The sequence below is a fragment of the Tasmannia lanceolata genome, unplaced genomic scaffold (assembly GCF_043159265.1).
Source record: "Tasmannia lanceolata isolate RefF3 unplaced genomic scaffold, GAP_Taslan_0.1 ptg000007l, whole genome shotgun sequence".
Lineage (NCBI taxonomy): Eukaryota > Viridiplantae > Streptophyta > Magnoliopsida > Canellales > Winteraceae > Tasmannia > Tasmannia lanceolata.
In genome coordinates this window covers 24,107,448-24,122,639 of record NW_027518684.1, presented here as the reverse complement: position 1 = coordinate 24,122,639, position 15,192 = coordinate 24,107,448, and the positions used below count along the sequence as shown (strand labels likewise).

Genomic DNA, 15,192 nt, shown 5'->3' with positions numbered 1-15,192 from the left:
TCCCTTTGGATACCATGATCACGACAAAATGTAGAAAATTCATCGGAAGTAAACTCCCCACCATTATTGGTTCTCAACCGCTTGATCGACTTATGAAGTACACCTTCAATGGTCTTCTTAAACTCAATAAACTTAGACAATGCATCGGATTTCTCCCTTACAAAATACACCCATGTGAATCTAGTAAAATCATCAACAAATAACAACATATAGTGGAAGCCGGAAAGTGAAGGTGTTCTACAAGGTTCCATTACATCACTATGGATAAGCTCCAATGGGGCCTTGCACCTTGAAAGAGACTTGTTAAATGGAAGACGATATGCCTTACCATATTGACAACCCTCACACACCTTTCCACCACCAAAAGAATTCAAATTTGGTAGCCCATTCACTAGATTCTTAATCACCATGACCTTCAATTTATCCATGCTAGTATGACCCAATCTAGCATGCCAAATTGAAGCGTCATCATTTGTACTAATTTTATCAACATACAAGATTGAAGCTGATAAAACAAACAAATCTTTAACTCTCTTACCAGTGTAGACAACATCCGCCTTCAAGCTTGAAATATTCCGAAGAAATTTCACCTCCTTAGGCCCGAACAAAATATAATTTTCCGCATCAACCGCATTTGCGACCATGAAAAGATAAAGATTCTTCTTCATACAGGGAACAAGAAATACTCTTAAGTGTAATAGGATCCTCATTGCACCACCAATGGTAATGACCCCTTCTTTCTCTACCGGATGTATAGTGTTGTCCGCCGTGACAATAGCTTCGTTGCTTTCATATTTTTGGAACTTTGAGAATTTGGATTCGTCGCCGGTAAGATGATGCTCACAACCGGAATTGACAATCCAATCATCCTCAAAATTGATGGATGACAAAGCACTCACCGTAGTAGTTTTTGCTACAAAACATCTACCCCAATCTTTTTCATGTTTTGGATCATCAACTTTTTCGGCAACATTGCCATCCTTCAATTTCATACGGCAATTTTTGTGTATGCCCAAGTTTACCACAACGGTAACATTTGGTACCCTTTCGGTTTTCATTATCCATAACGGATGATCCACCTTCATCTCCACCTTTACATGAAATTTTTTTCTTCTCTTTGTATTTGTTGAAGGGCTTCTTGTTGCTTGAAAACATTTCTTCTCCTTCACTCCCGGATATTGAACAACCCGCCATTTGTCTAGCTAAAGATTCTTGTGAAGCAAGAAGACTCTCAAACTCCACCAAAGGAGGTTGACGATCCCACCCTTGAATCGACGTAACATATATAAGGAATATACTCTCTTTTCAACCCATGAATAATATGCCACTTCATTCGTGCATCCGAAGTAGGCTCTTCCGGATCCAATAGTGAAATCTCCGAACAAAGATTCTTAAGCTTCAAAAAGAATTGAGAAATAGAGAGACTACCTTGTGTAGTATTTGCTAACTCATTCTCTAACATTTGTAGACGAGCCATATTCTTCTTGTTGAGCAGCCCATATAAGGTAATCCAAATCTCACTCGCTGATTTACACCCAATGATGTGCTCAAACAAGTCATGTGAAATAGACCTCTTCAAAAGAAATTCGGCCTTGGCATTCTTCATCCTCCACGCCTTCAATACATCTGCATTTTCTTGTGTATCTTCCGGAGCTACAACGGCATTGCCATAAACAACCTCCCATAAATCTTCTCCCACTAGATATGACTCCATACATGTTCTCCAAATCTAGTAGTTCAATTGATTTGGTAACTCAATGCCGACTCTACTAACTCTTCCACTCATATCCATCTTCAAAGCACCGATTGAACTTCTTCACCAAGAAAATCTAGACAAGCACCAACTACCACGCTTGTGTCTTTGATACCATATAGAGAAAGACGGATTTCACAACACCGGAAAATCCTCTTCTCAGATAGTGAAACCAAAGTTTACACTAGCCCAAGAACAATAACCAAGTAGAAGAAGAACAATGCCTTAAAGAGATGTGCTTCAATATATGATAGAAAGAACAACACTACAAGATAAACAACAATAAAAAGAAGAAATCTTCCAGAGGAAAGCTTGCACACAAGAGAGCTTCAATGAAGCTTCAATGGAGGTCTAGGTAGATAGTGGAGAATCTCTACCAAAATGAGTTAATGAGAATAGGCTTAGTCAATGGAAAGTAAAGAGAAAATAGGTAAGTGGTAGTGGGTATGGGAAAGTGGTGTCTTAAATGGTTAGGGAAGTGGTGGGTTTGGAGTTCCAAGTAAAGGTTTGAATTTGAAATAGGTAGGTAGTGGGAAAAGATGGATCAAACATGTGTGGCTCACACATGTGCAAGCTAGGCAAAAAGAAACATGCCCATGGACACAAAAGTAGATATTTGCCGTCACTACATCTCTCAAAATAAAAATAAAATAAAGCAACCAAAAAATACACTTTAAAATTAACAAAATCCGCATATATAGCCCAGTAATTTTTCCTCATTCAATCCACCCCCCTTAGGGCCCATTGTCCTCTCTGTCACATCGTACTGTGAGAGGTCCCGCTCTGATACCATAATGTCACGCCCTGACCGTAGTTGTGGATATTGTCCAGAACGTCTACCCTCCCAGATTTTGTTTTCCAGCAGCGCTAACCGTGCCCGACCCACTCTGCAGGGTCCGCCCCTTGGAGATGGTGAAAACGCATCTACAGAGGGAGAGGGAAATCCACATATATAGCCGAGTAACTTTTCCTCCCTTTCCAATGTGGGATATTTCAACGTAATTTCATGTTTTTCGTCCTAAAAAATAGGAAAAGAGGAAGAGAGGATACCGGGTTACCATTACTCTCGGTTTTCACTCCAATAGATCACGACTGTTTATTAGCCTATAGTAGTGGCTTAGGTGATGAACCTTTTTCTACTTCATCGCCATGTAATTGAAGCAGCCTGTTTATCATTTCCCTTTTCAAAAGCTATCTTTGGCTCAACCAATTTGATTTTATCCATATCTTTAAGTTATCACATTTAAAAAGTCCCGTTTATCATTTCGATAAACCCTTTTCAAAAGCCATCTTTGGCTCAACCAATTGATTTTATCCATATCTTTAAGTTATCACATTTAAAAAGTATGAGGTGTTCTTTTTTAACCAGGAATTTATTTAAGAACCCGCAGTAGCACCTTAAATTTTATTAATATAAGAAAAATAGTTACAAGAGGAGGAACTTTGCCTCTAACCCAACAACAAGATACAAGAATAGGAAAAATAAAATCCCTTACTCCTATAGAAAGAAACAATCAATATTTATGTATCTAACAACTCCTCTAGAGTTCTAGGGGAGGGTTGCGCATTCCCAAAAACTGCATTACTATTGGCGTCACTAGCACAATTTACTAAACATTGAAAACTTAGATATAAAGGATCCACGGGAACTCATGCTTCCTATCACATTTTTCAGTCTTAAAGTGTGGATTTTCATGGGACAACACCTTATTTTCACCCAATACCTCGTAAAACTACTATCAACTTAAAATTGCTCCATGATATTGCAACCAAACCAAGTGATGAACTATGAACGAAGAACAAGCTGCTGTGACATCAGCATTTTATTTTAAAATTAATGAGGAAAATCCTCTACACTTTTAAAGGATTAGCGACATCGGAAGGTACATTTGCAGTTCCCTGGGTAGGAGTTGGGCAAACACTCGGCCTTGAACAAACCCCATTCGAATAATTGAGCACACTTTATGTGGCATTGGTTGGCATTGCAACTTGCAATATTGAGTCTCAGCTTACAGACATGATCCCATGTTTCACCTGACACACTGAAACCTGTCCATGCAAAAAACAAAAAACAAGGCAGTGATCAATCACCCATGTAGAAATATTTTCATCATTTGTAGTTCAGAAAAAAAAAAAAAAAAAAAACTTTGGGTTTAACACAGTGTTGGTAAAAAAATACATAGTAAATACAGTCAAGCAAATGGAAGTATAAAAAAAAAACGCATTTAATACATTTAAAATTTTACAAAATAAAGCGGAGTAAAGTTGAAAAGTTTGCCAAAAAAAAAAAAAAGGTGTTTAATACGTTTCAAATGAGTTTGATATGCTTTTCACAAAAAAAAGTAGTTTTTTTGTTGTAAAAGTTTTGAACGGAGTATTAAACGATGAACCTACAAATCGAGTCTTTTTGTTTTAAACAATGTTTTGCAACTATGGCCTATGGGCGAACCCATTTAATCTATGTTCAAATGAAGTTCAATGACGATGACAAATGGGGACACTGTTCCTTTGGCGCTATTTGGATTGTAGGAATTTTATGGAAAAGTTTGGAAAGTAATATTTTTTTTCAAAACTTCTTGCTTTTCCATTGTTTGATTTTACAGGGCCTATTTTTGAGATTGTTTGGTTGCTTTGTTTGGCTGCCTATTTTTAAGGAGATTGAGGGGAGAACATCTTCTTGAGATTGTTTGGTTGCCTTTTAAGGTCTTTGACCACTAGCGTTGTCGGACGACGGTCGGGTGATGATGAAATTTGTGGAGAAGATCTTTGGGAGATCTTTTTGCCCTTATCCCAAATCCCCCCAATATTTGCAAGACAAACCAAACAATGTTTCTTTCTTCCATCCCTAATCTCTCCGTCGACTGATCTGCTTTAGATCTCCCCTTTAATCTCCCCTTTGACCGCTGGAATATAGATCTCCCAACGAATTACCGGCATCCAAACATAGCAGGGTTTAAATCAACTTGGACCTTCAAACTCAAAACTAAAGAAAAGATTGAAGGAAATGGCACCTGCACTTCTATGAAAATAGGAATTGCAGATATCATAATATCTATCTCATAGTATCTTACCACATATTGAAAGAAAATAAAATATAAGTAACTATATTTCACCACCCAAAAAAAATAATAGAATAAGAATATTTTACAGAAAGAAAAGGTGAGCAGAAGGCCGAAGAGCAACAATGAAACAAAGGAGTTCTTCATCTTGAGTTGAGAAGGGATGAGAACATATGCATTAGTTTTTATAGATTGTCAAAAGGAAAGTGATATATCCACCCTTTTTTTACTTGGGACAGCCAGATGTAGTGTATCTATGACTGTAGAGGACTAGAGGGGCTGATATACTTGACTTGGGAAGGATTCAATGGGCCTAATTGCCACGTACACTCCAGCTGTCTGTAGCATGAAAAGAAAAGGGATGCATTTATCATTTCCTTTGGAAAATCTTAACCAAAAAGAGATTATATTATATGACGAGAATCTATATGATGGGTGGCCGTGAAAACACGTGAAGTCTAAAAAAAGTAGGTACGGCCCACTTTTTTTGATGATCCAAACTGTTCATCTGTTTGGGCACAACATAAATAGGTTGTGCCCAAAAATTCATTTTCATAGGATGATCCTAACCCTCCGATTTGTAGAAGATTCCATAAATGATTTTTGAAAATCTCCATATTCAGATCAGTTCAGATCGGAGGGTTAGGATCATCCTATGGAAATGATTTTTGGGGCACAACCTATTTACGTTGTGCCCAAACAGATGAACAGTTTGGATCATAAAAAAAGTGGGTCGTACCTACTTTTTTAAACTTCACGTGTTTTCACGGCCACGCATCATATAAATTCTCATTATATGACTTAGTACGTCATCATTAAAATGACTAGAATCATATCATATCTATAATATATACTAAATGTCAGTTGTCATTCAATTTTTTCATGAATTTTTTTTAGGGAAATGATTTTAGGACTCCACTATTTTGATAAGTGGCGAAAGCTTCTTGTCTTTTAGTATTTAATGGGTCATCAAAAGTTCATTTAAGGTTCCCAAAAAGCTCTGACAATTCTGATTAAAAACAAAAAGACAGGAAGCTTTCGGCACCTGTCAAAACAATGGAATGCTATAATCATTTACCTGTTTTTTAATAGAGGACAATCAATTCTCTAACACCCTCCTATGGCCACCTTCATCAAGTCCCCTAATAGCTAGAAAATTCTCCAATGGAGAATGAAATTCCAACTCTTTCTACTAGTAATGGTATGGAGGTAAGGGTGTCAATTTTGGCTCGGGCTCGGAAGCTCGCTCGAGCTCGGCTCGAATCCTTAACGAGCCGAGCCGAGCCGAGCCGGCTGGCCAGGCTCGTTAAGCTTAACGAGCCGAGCCCGAGTTAGGCCAGGCTCGGTTCGGCTCGGCTCGTTAAGAATTTAATATATTTAAATAAATATATTATATATTAATATATACACTAAAAGGGTTGTCCAGGGAGTGAAAGGGGGAGGCAAAATATGTCACTTCTTTTTTGGAACCCCATTTGTTACTTGGACCACCTCCCGTAGTGTAAAAAGAGTAGTAAAAAAACACTAGATAGGGCTGTCCAGGGAAGATGAGGGGTGTGAAATTAATATAATCCAAGCTCGATAAGGCTCGCGAGCCTGGCCGAGCCGAGCCGAGGCCGAGCCCGAGTCTGGTTTGAGCCCGAGCCCGAGCCGAGCTTTTGAGCTTAACGAGCCGTGCCGAGCCTGGCCAAGCTCGGCTCGGCTCATTTTACACCCCTATATGGGGGCGAGAAGAGTAGGAATCTTACTTGATATTACCACATGATTAACAGTACCTTGAGGTAGTACGGAATAAAGAGGATTAATTGGAAGAGGACTGGCCACTAAGGGTTAAAATGTGAAGCATTTTGTAAACTCATTTTCCATGAAAATTATTTTCAAAAATAAATTTTCCTTTTTTCAAGAACAATAGCAAACTTACCCGACCTTAGACTTTTTCAAAAAAAAAATATTTTCCATCAATTTTTCATGTCTCATGTATAGCATGGGTAAGTCCCATGATGTAGGAGCATCCCCTTGACTCACATCAGCCCCTACATGGCTTTATACTAGTTGTCTTTTCTCACTAGTTGCATGTTCATTTGATACCTATTCTAGTCATTTTTGTAGTTGTATGTACCCTTAAATGACCATTTTGCATACTAGGGGCACTTAAGTAATTTCATTTTGTTATGGGATAGTCTATATAGAGCCCCATGATTTTTCATTTTCTTTACTTTTGATAATTGAAATTGGTAGAGGTCCACTTTAGAGCTCCTCTTATAGCTTCATCTTTCTCTAGTGAAATTGGAGTTGTAAGCTTCTGATTCTAGCCGAGATTTTAAATTTCGGTCCTCACCGAGACTGAAATTTCAGCTGAAATTTCGAAATCTATCAAAATCTATCGAAGTCAATTTAGATAATATTTTATCCCATACAAAATTTCGTCGAACTTACCCAAATTTCGGCTAAATTTTCGGGATAATATTAAATTATAATTAAAATATAGATTTTTTTGGAGATATCCCTTAAATTTCGGCCCGAAATTTCAGGGAAAATGGAATTTCGATTGAAATTTCGATCGAAATTTGGTAATGTTTCGATTTCACCCAATTTTGATTTTGGTCTTGACCAAAACCCGAAATTTCGGTCAAAATTTAAAACCTTGATTCTACCTTTCTTCTAATTCTCCCACCTACTTTCTTATTGTTGAATGCAAAATTTCTTTCCACAGATTCTACACTTGATTCAATCTCTTGCGTCCTCATGCCCGAAGGAGATGTAATGACCCAACTTTCGGGAAGTCCGAAACCCGGCCCACTATCTAAAAACTAAAGAGAAATATTAACCATGTAGCATTAAAATATAAATTTTTTAATTCAATCTAATCCCGATAAACCAAAATAAATAAAAAACATGCTTATGGAATCCAATACTAAACGTGTCTAAAAGAAATCCCCTTAGATTGGGATTATTACAGCCCAAATAGTTTAAAATATAAAATAAACTAATAGTTCCATCTTAATATCCAAAATCAACTTGATGTGATTGTGCTCACTCATTGTCCATCCTTGAATGATCCCGCTTCCTCGTAAGCAACGTAACCTATTGATAATTTGGTGTGAGTTTCTCACATGAAACTCTTTAGGGTCATATGATAACTATAATAAACCAATTTACAAGTTCACAATGCAAACATGAAAAATATTTAGAATTAAATACAATCAAACCCGTCATTTGAAGTACACGATTAACTCTAAGGAAAAATTTATAGTACCAGCATGAAAAACTTAGTTTAAATACAGAATTCACAAGTTCTCAATTATCAAATAAGGGGTCTAAAGTGAAATCCCAGTTGGGCAACCAATAGAGGGGGGGGGGGGGGGGGTGAATTGGTTGTCATATAAAAATGTTACCTTTACAAATTTTTACTAATGGTTCCTAGTGTAGAGATGGACATGCTTCACTTAACTGAACTACTTTTAGCTTGAAAGAGCTTGACTAACTGCACTGAAGGAGTTTTAGTTTGACGCTTTGCTTTGTTTAAGCCCTCTGACTATGTATTTGTTCCTTCATGCAGTGCAATTGACTGATTGAACGCAGAAACCCTGGAACTGGTAGGAGGTAAATTAAATTCAGTTAACTTCGTCCCTTGGCTGCTGGCATGAAGTGAGTGGGACATGATGTAGTGTACGATATACGATTCCCTCAGGCCCTAGCACTCGGGAGAAGCTAGGGATTTTCCGCTCGCATGGTAGGACTGAACTTGATAGCTCTCCAGTGCAGTACTGGAAGTTGACCACCAATGCATAGGACCACGCGCCGACCAAAGTAGGGAAACAAACCTATCCCTAATCCAGTCCATAACAGCTGCAACATATTCTCAGCTAGGCACGATCCCAACTGTTGTGTTCCTTCTATTGCTGCCTGTAGACACCCCATTTTGACCGAGCATTAATTGGCTTTGTATGATTAGAAAACCCATCAAATCATTGATTTAGAGACCCTAATTCTACCCTAGGTTAGGTTAGAATCCCACCAAGATTCCCACAAAATTTCGTTGAAATCTGACCGCGTTTGCCTAGCGAACGAATTGAGATGGTGTCCGTAGTGCAACAGAAGTGGGGTAGTTTATCCAGTCCGAGGGATGTCTTGTCAGAGTAATTTGTTCTCTAAATAGCAGCAGGAGGGTGTCCCTGGACACTTAAGGGGCGTGAATTTATCCTAAATTTTACCAAACGAATTTCTTGAGACCGCCCTTTATTCTTCAAAGCACGAGCCAATGCACATGGGAGGGCTGTCCAGTCAGCTAAAGGGGCATAAAATTAGGGAATAAGTCTATAAATAAGAGCTAACCCTTCTCATTTAGAAAAGAATTAGGGTTTGTTAGATATTTTTAGAGAGAGAAAGAGTGAGGATTTTAGAGAGAGAGAATAGATCTCGTCTTCATACCCTAATCTTTTCCGGCGAATTTCTCACCTCCGGCGGACTTCCGGTCGATTTCTGGCCATTCGATTGGAATTCCGATCAAATCCTCATATCTTCTATTTCATTTCTAGATCAGTCATTTTCCAAATCTTAGATTTTAGCTATAAATCCTTAGATCCCTTCAACAAAACCCTAGATCTATGGCATTTTCGAACTCTAATGATGTTTTCTTGGGCTAAAGAGAACCTCGATTTTTACAAACCTGAAGATCAATGATGCTGAGCTAAATTGAATGTCCCTTTAAGAAACTTGAAGAAATTTTGGATTTTAAATCTGCTGAAGGAAAGGCCTTTAGTCATTCTATTGTAGATTTGTTGATCTCGAAGAGAAATTGATAGAACATTTGAGGAAAGAAAGTTTAGAAGAACGTTTAGAAGCCTTAAATTCAGTGTTTTACATTCTCTGAGTAAGTTTCTTCTCTACTTTGCAAAATTTTTTTATAAGATTAAATTTATTTGCCTAGTTGATTTTTTATGAATAGCTCTTTAATTTTCATTTGTTGATCACGGCCTTTTCCGGAAATTCTGGTAATCTTGTTAAAAATTTAGATAAATAAGAGGATACGGTGATTTCCTGTAAACTTTGATCATTTGCTTCAAGACACAATATACTTATTTAGGTTTTATATCATCATTTCAAGTAATTAGTCAATGCTCAATTTTTTTTTTATAATGATGATTATGTTGATAAATTGTTGCTGTCTCAGATTTTTGTCTTTGAGAATGTTTGAAAAATTATTTATAAGTATTATCTTAATATTGGTTGAGCCATTATTTTAATAAAATAATCAGCTGGAAATTGAAGTTATAAATGTTATTCTAATTTTCAGAGTAGCTTTATTGAAATGTTTTAATGAATAGATTTTTTATGTTATTCGGTTAGTTTGGAAGTGTGCATTTTATGGAGTTGTTAATCTCAGGGGAAATTAAATGAAATAATGTTTTATGTAGACTGTGATTTTGGATTGAATATGTGTTAGACCGTTAGTTCATATGATTGAATTGACTATAGTAGAGTCATTTTGAAAGATTAGAGTGTTGAACTGATGTGAAAGTGTTTTAGGAATTTAAGAGCCAAATAACGTAGAGTAGCATTACATGTCTGTGCCTGATCATTATCTCATGCTCATACGGGCATACTCTATAGCATACTCGAGTTTCAAAGAATTTTGTGTCAAACAGAGGATTTTGTGATTGTTGAGTTTTATAGAGTTATATTGCTAATGTTAAAAAAAAGGGGACTTTGGTACTATCAATGAACATAACAGGATTATGTCAATACCCTTTCATGTGTTTTCTTAGAGAAATTGTTATCTGATAATTAGTTGTGCCTTATTTCGAGTTTGAAAAGATTTTTACCTTATCTCTCATTGATTTTATGATATTACCTTTTTATTCATAGATGCATTTGAAATCAGACCTTGTCCTGTAGAGTAAACATAGAGATTTATACTTTGTTGAGCTTGTCAGACTTAGGAAAATTCAGGTTGTATGCATGAGTTTCTGTCAACATGTTGCATGTGTAGTATAAATAGCCATTGTGTGTCTTGAATGGAACAATTGAAGTTAATATTCTGGGAATTTTGAAGTCAAATGTCTTACATTGTGGCATGCTCATATGAATTTTCAGGAGCTTTTCTTTAGTATATGAACAAAATTTTGATGTAATTTGTACAGTGGAGCCCTGTTTTGACTTCGAGTAATTCAGCCACATACATCTTTAGAAATACCACAATGGTTTATAATTTTCATTTAGAATAAATTTGTGTCTGGCCATTTTGGAGTATAACCTGTCCATGTTATAGAAGATATGTGTTTCCAAACAATCTGTTTTTTTCCTTACACTGAAGTAGTGTCCCATGTCATAACAACTGTATAACCTGGGTCATGGGCTTTGGTTTTCTTATTAGACTTTTGGTATCTCCATTTTCTAAAAACCCAAAGAATTTGTTTTGAGTGCATTGTATCTGTTGAGAAGCTGATTTTAGATATTGTTTCAAAAATGTTTCAAAAATTCAGAGTTTAGTTCATGTCTAAGCTGAATTAATGGATGCATTATTGTAAGTCTTAGGGTCATGTGTTTGCATTGGCTTCATCCTCTTGAACAGGTGTTTCTTGGAATCATGTATAGAATATTTTAGTGACCTAGATTATGTGCCTTACAAGAATTCCTTGTTACAGTTTCTCAATCCTCATGGTATTGCATATAGTATTATTTTTTTACAAGGCACATAATATTCAGTTTTGTGAACTCTAAATGTCTTAATAGCTTGTGTGTTGAGGCATGGTCCGTTTACTGTTATTATTTGGGTGAACATGTTTTGGATCCAAAAGTTTCAAGGTATTTGGAATATGACTATGATGTTAGTACAAAAATCAGTTATGTTAGTGTACTGAATCGTAATGATAATTGTCATAACAGTCTTGATCCAGGAATAAATTCAGTTAAAAAAATACATTTGCATATACTTGTCCTTATCTTGTTACCACATGCATTTTCTTTGAGTATACCATGTGTGGTTATGATGTTAAGGTTCAGTCACTTTAGTGACTTGGGAAAATCTCAGGATGGTCACACAAGTTCAGTTTCCCTTTTTATCATAGACACTGCATGTATTAGTAGTTGCACAAGACAATATCATAAACCTGGTAATAAATTCTATATGGGTTAAGTGTGTTAATAAAGAAAATGCTTGGAATAATCTTATTGTTTAAAGGAGATGTTAGAATGTCTAAACTCATGATAGTATAATCCACATATCTCACTTGTATGAAACTTACTAAAGGTAAATTACCTGCTAACTTTCTTAAAGCTTGGAAACATGTTTATAACCTTTATTTGTCTTTAACCAAAACTAGTCATTGATTGTTTTATTAAATGTGGTCTTTCTTTGTACTCGTATTACACTCTTTTACGCATCCATATGGTGATGATTTGTTATGAATAGAGAATTGAGATGGTTTGGTGTAGCTGTTTGGCATTAGTTTCTTAGGTTGAGTATAAGAATTGAGCTGAATGGGGTAGATAGAATAATAATATTTTATTGAAACAGGGCCTTGTCTTTTAGATATTCAAATGAGATTCAGAATTTTTTTTTTTCAATAGTAGTTGTAAACTCAATTACTTTGGATAACCATAGCCTTATCTTTACCTTGGTCCCATATATGTTTTTATGAGGTCATGATCTAAGCATTTCTTAGACAGGTAAAAAAAGAATGCAACTGATGGTCTATTGATTGTAATATTTTGCTTATGGTTAGATGGGATATAATTGAATAAAGATGTAGGGTAATTAAATGATATCTTTCATCTTAGGTTGACTATATAGATGGAATTTTGTGTTTAAAAAGGAAAACGTATTTGCATTTTTTATGTAGGGAATCATGTGCAGGTAATGGTTGTTTAATTCATAGGTATATTGTCTAATGGCTCAGGGTTAATTTTCCATACAAAATTGTGAATTTTTTTTTTTGGCACAAGCATGTTCCTTTACTCACAGTAAGAGTTGATTTTTTTTACCTTCTTATGGTTCCGGAGCATAAATTAATTTGAGTATTACTATAATTAAGAATATTTTGTTTGGTATTTTAGTTTATTTCATAGAAGCTAAGAAATATCTTGAGGTTTTGTTTGCAAGCTTTGCGTGTTGTTATATAGATTTTTATTTGGGAATTAAGGAATAATGACATACAAATATTAGTTAATGAGATTTTTTTAATAATGGTAATGAGTTTATCATGGAAGTTGAAGAAATATTTGGCAGTTATCTAGACATTAGGTTTCCCTTTATCATTGCAAGGGCGATAAAGGCGTTAGCCCAAGCCCATCCTTACGGGACTTGCATAGTCTGAATAGCGCTCCCCGCCTTTTGTTATAAGACTAGCCCAGTCTTTTAGACAAGAACCTTGAAACCATTAGGTCCTTCTCATTGCAAGGGCAATGAAAGAGTCATCAAGAGCCCAACCTTTTTTGGAGACAAGCTATGTCTCACACGGTAAAAGTCACACCCTTTAGAGTTCGGCTTTGTCTCATTAGCGAGTCACACATAGGAGATTTACCTAGTCTCATATCAGAACACCTCTCACTAATTAAAGGTTAGCTTAGCCTTTTAGATAAGCACCCCTACTTATCATTGCAAGGGCAATGATAAGGATACTTGGAGCCCTCCGTAAGAGACATTCAGTGTCTCATTAGGGATAGTTGTTCCCCCATAGGAGACAGGTTTTGTCTCATTGGTCATAATTTCCCTCTGTGTCTAGGAGACTTGCCCAGTCTCATTAGCACCCTTCTATATCTCCTCTTCTTCTAGGAGACATGCCTTGTCTCACTAGTATAGGAATCAATCATTAGTTAGAGAGTCGGTCTTTAGCATAGGAGTCAGTTCTTTAGTCTTTCAGGAGTCTGTCCTATCATCATAGGGGTTAGGATTATTTTCAATCTCTCATCAAGTCATTTTATCAAATCTTGCAAGGTATAGGATGCTGTCCAACCTTTGCAGAGCCGTGATTCTGTCCAATTCTCCCGCAAAGTATAGGATGCTGTCCAACTTTTGCGGATATCAGGAGTCTGTCCTACCATTGTGATGATAAGATTCTGTCCTCTTGAGTCAAAACTCAGAAAACATCTGAAAGAGTAAAAATCTCAAAAGTCTTGAGTCATTAGTAGTAGTTAGGAAAGTCTGATTCCGAACTACGTTGGCTTGATCCTCTTCCACGAGGTACGTAGTGCAGCTTGAGCTCTTTATTCCAAGTCCAGCCAAACTTTATAAATCTTTTAAAAACTAGTTTTTCCAAAAATATATTCCTCTAGAGTTAGGAGTATGTCCTAAGTAGAGTGTTTTGGTGGTTATGTGTTTGCTTTAGAGTTAGGAGTTTGTCCTAAAGTTATAGGAACGCCTCCGTCTGGTCAGTTGGCAATTCACATCGCTGACTGATGACTAGGTCTAGGATGCGTTAGTGATCCTATTATTTTTTTTAGGACACATAGCCTAATTACACATAGGTTGTAGGAATCACCTGCATTAGCTTAGGGCTAACCTGCATTTAGTTAGGGCATATGGGGTATCCTAAAATCCATAATCCACTGGAATCTAAATAATCATACAAAAACCTTTAATAACTAGTCTGGTCTTTTAGGTCGAGTCTAGGATAGAGGTCTAGATGTCTTAGGCCTGATAGTTTAGAATATGTGCGAAGAACTACGTCCCTCTGATTCTTGTGGAGGCGGGGATACGTAGGCTGCTTGGATGAATATCAGATCATCCAAGAGTCGAGGATAATGTTAGAGTCTTAGGGTTTGTTGTTAATATTATTTTTAGAGTTTGTGTTTGTGATTATCATTTTTCTGATATTCTTTTCCTTTTAGATTGAAATTATTTTCTTATTTGATCACTTGCATGCTTAGTTGTAACTCTTTACTGCTTACCAGTTTATTACTTCTTTCTTATATGCTTAGCTGTATTTCTTTTACTGCTTTATCACTTTTATTGTTTATTATATTTCATTTACTTGCTTATTTTACTGTCTTGCATATTCTGCTTGTTTATTATATTTCATTTACTTGCTTATTTTATTGTCTTGCTTATTCTGCCTATCATATTTGTTATATCTTGTTCAGACATTATTCTTTTAGCTGTAACAAGCATGTGTTTGTACATCAAAACTTAGACACCAATTAGGCATGTTACTTATAACCTAGCAATGCTTAGGTGACACATGTTTCTTTTATTTTCTGTATTCTTATTATTTCTATTCTCAGAAAATGCATGCTTAGGTAGACGACACATGAGGATTGTTTCCATTTCGTATGATTTTTCCCAAAACTCTTCAAGATTAATAGTAAATGGCATAAGAGACCAAGTGCTTGCACTCAGACGAATTGGGGGTGATATTCGGACCTTCTCCATTCGTAATC

The 15,192-nt window shown here is 36.2% G+C and overlaps 1 long non-coding RNA gene across 1 annotated transcript; it reads right to left on the bottom strand.

Annotated features, from left to right (window-relative positions):
- Positions 1–3,492: 3,492 nt before the first annotated feature.
- On the bottom strand, positions 3,493–5,032 carry LOC143881162 (uncharacterized). Its single transcript, XR_013251889.1, has 2 exons — positions 4,902–5,032; positions 3,493–3,802 (listed from the first exon to the last, which is right to left on the bottom strand). It is a non-coding gene; the product is annotated as an uncharacterized LOC143881162 (long non-coding RNA).
- Positions 5,033–15,192: the final 10,160 nt, after the last annotated feature.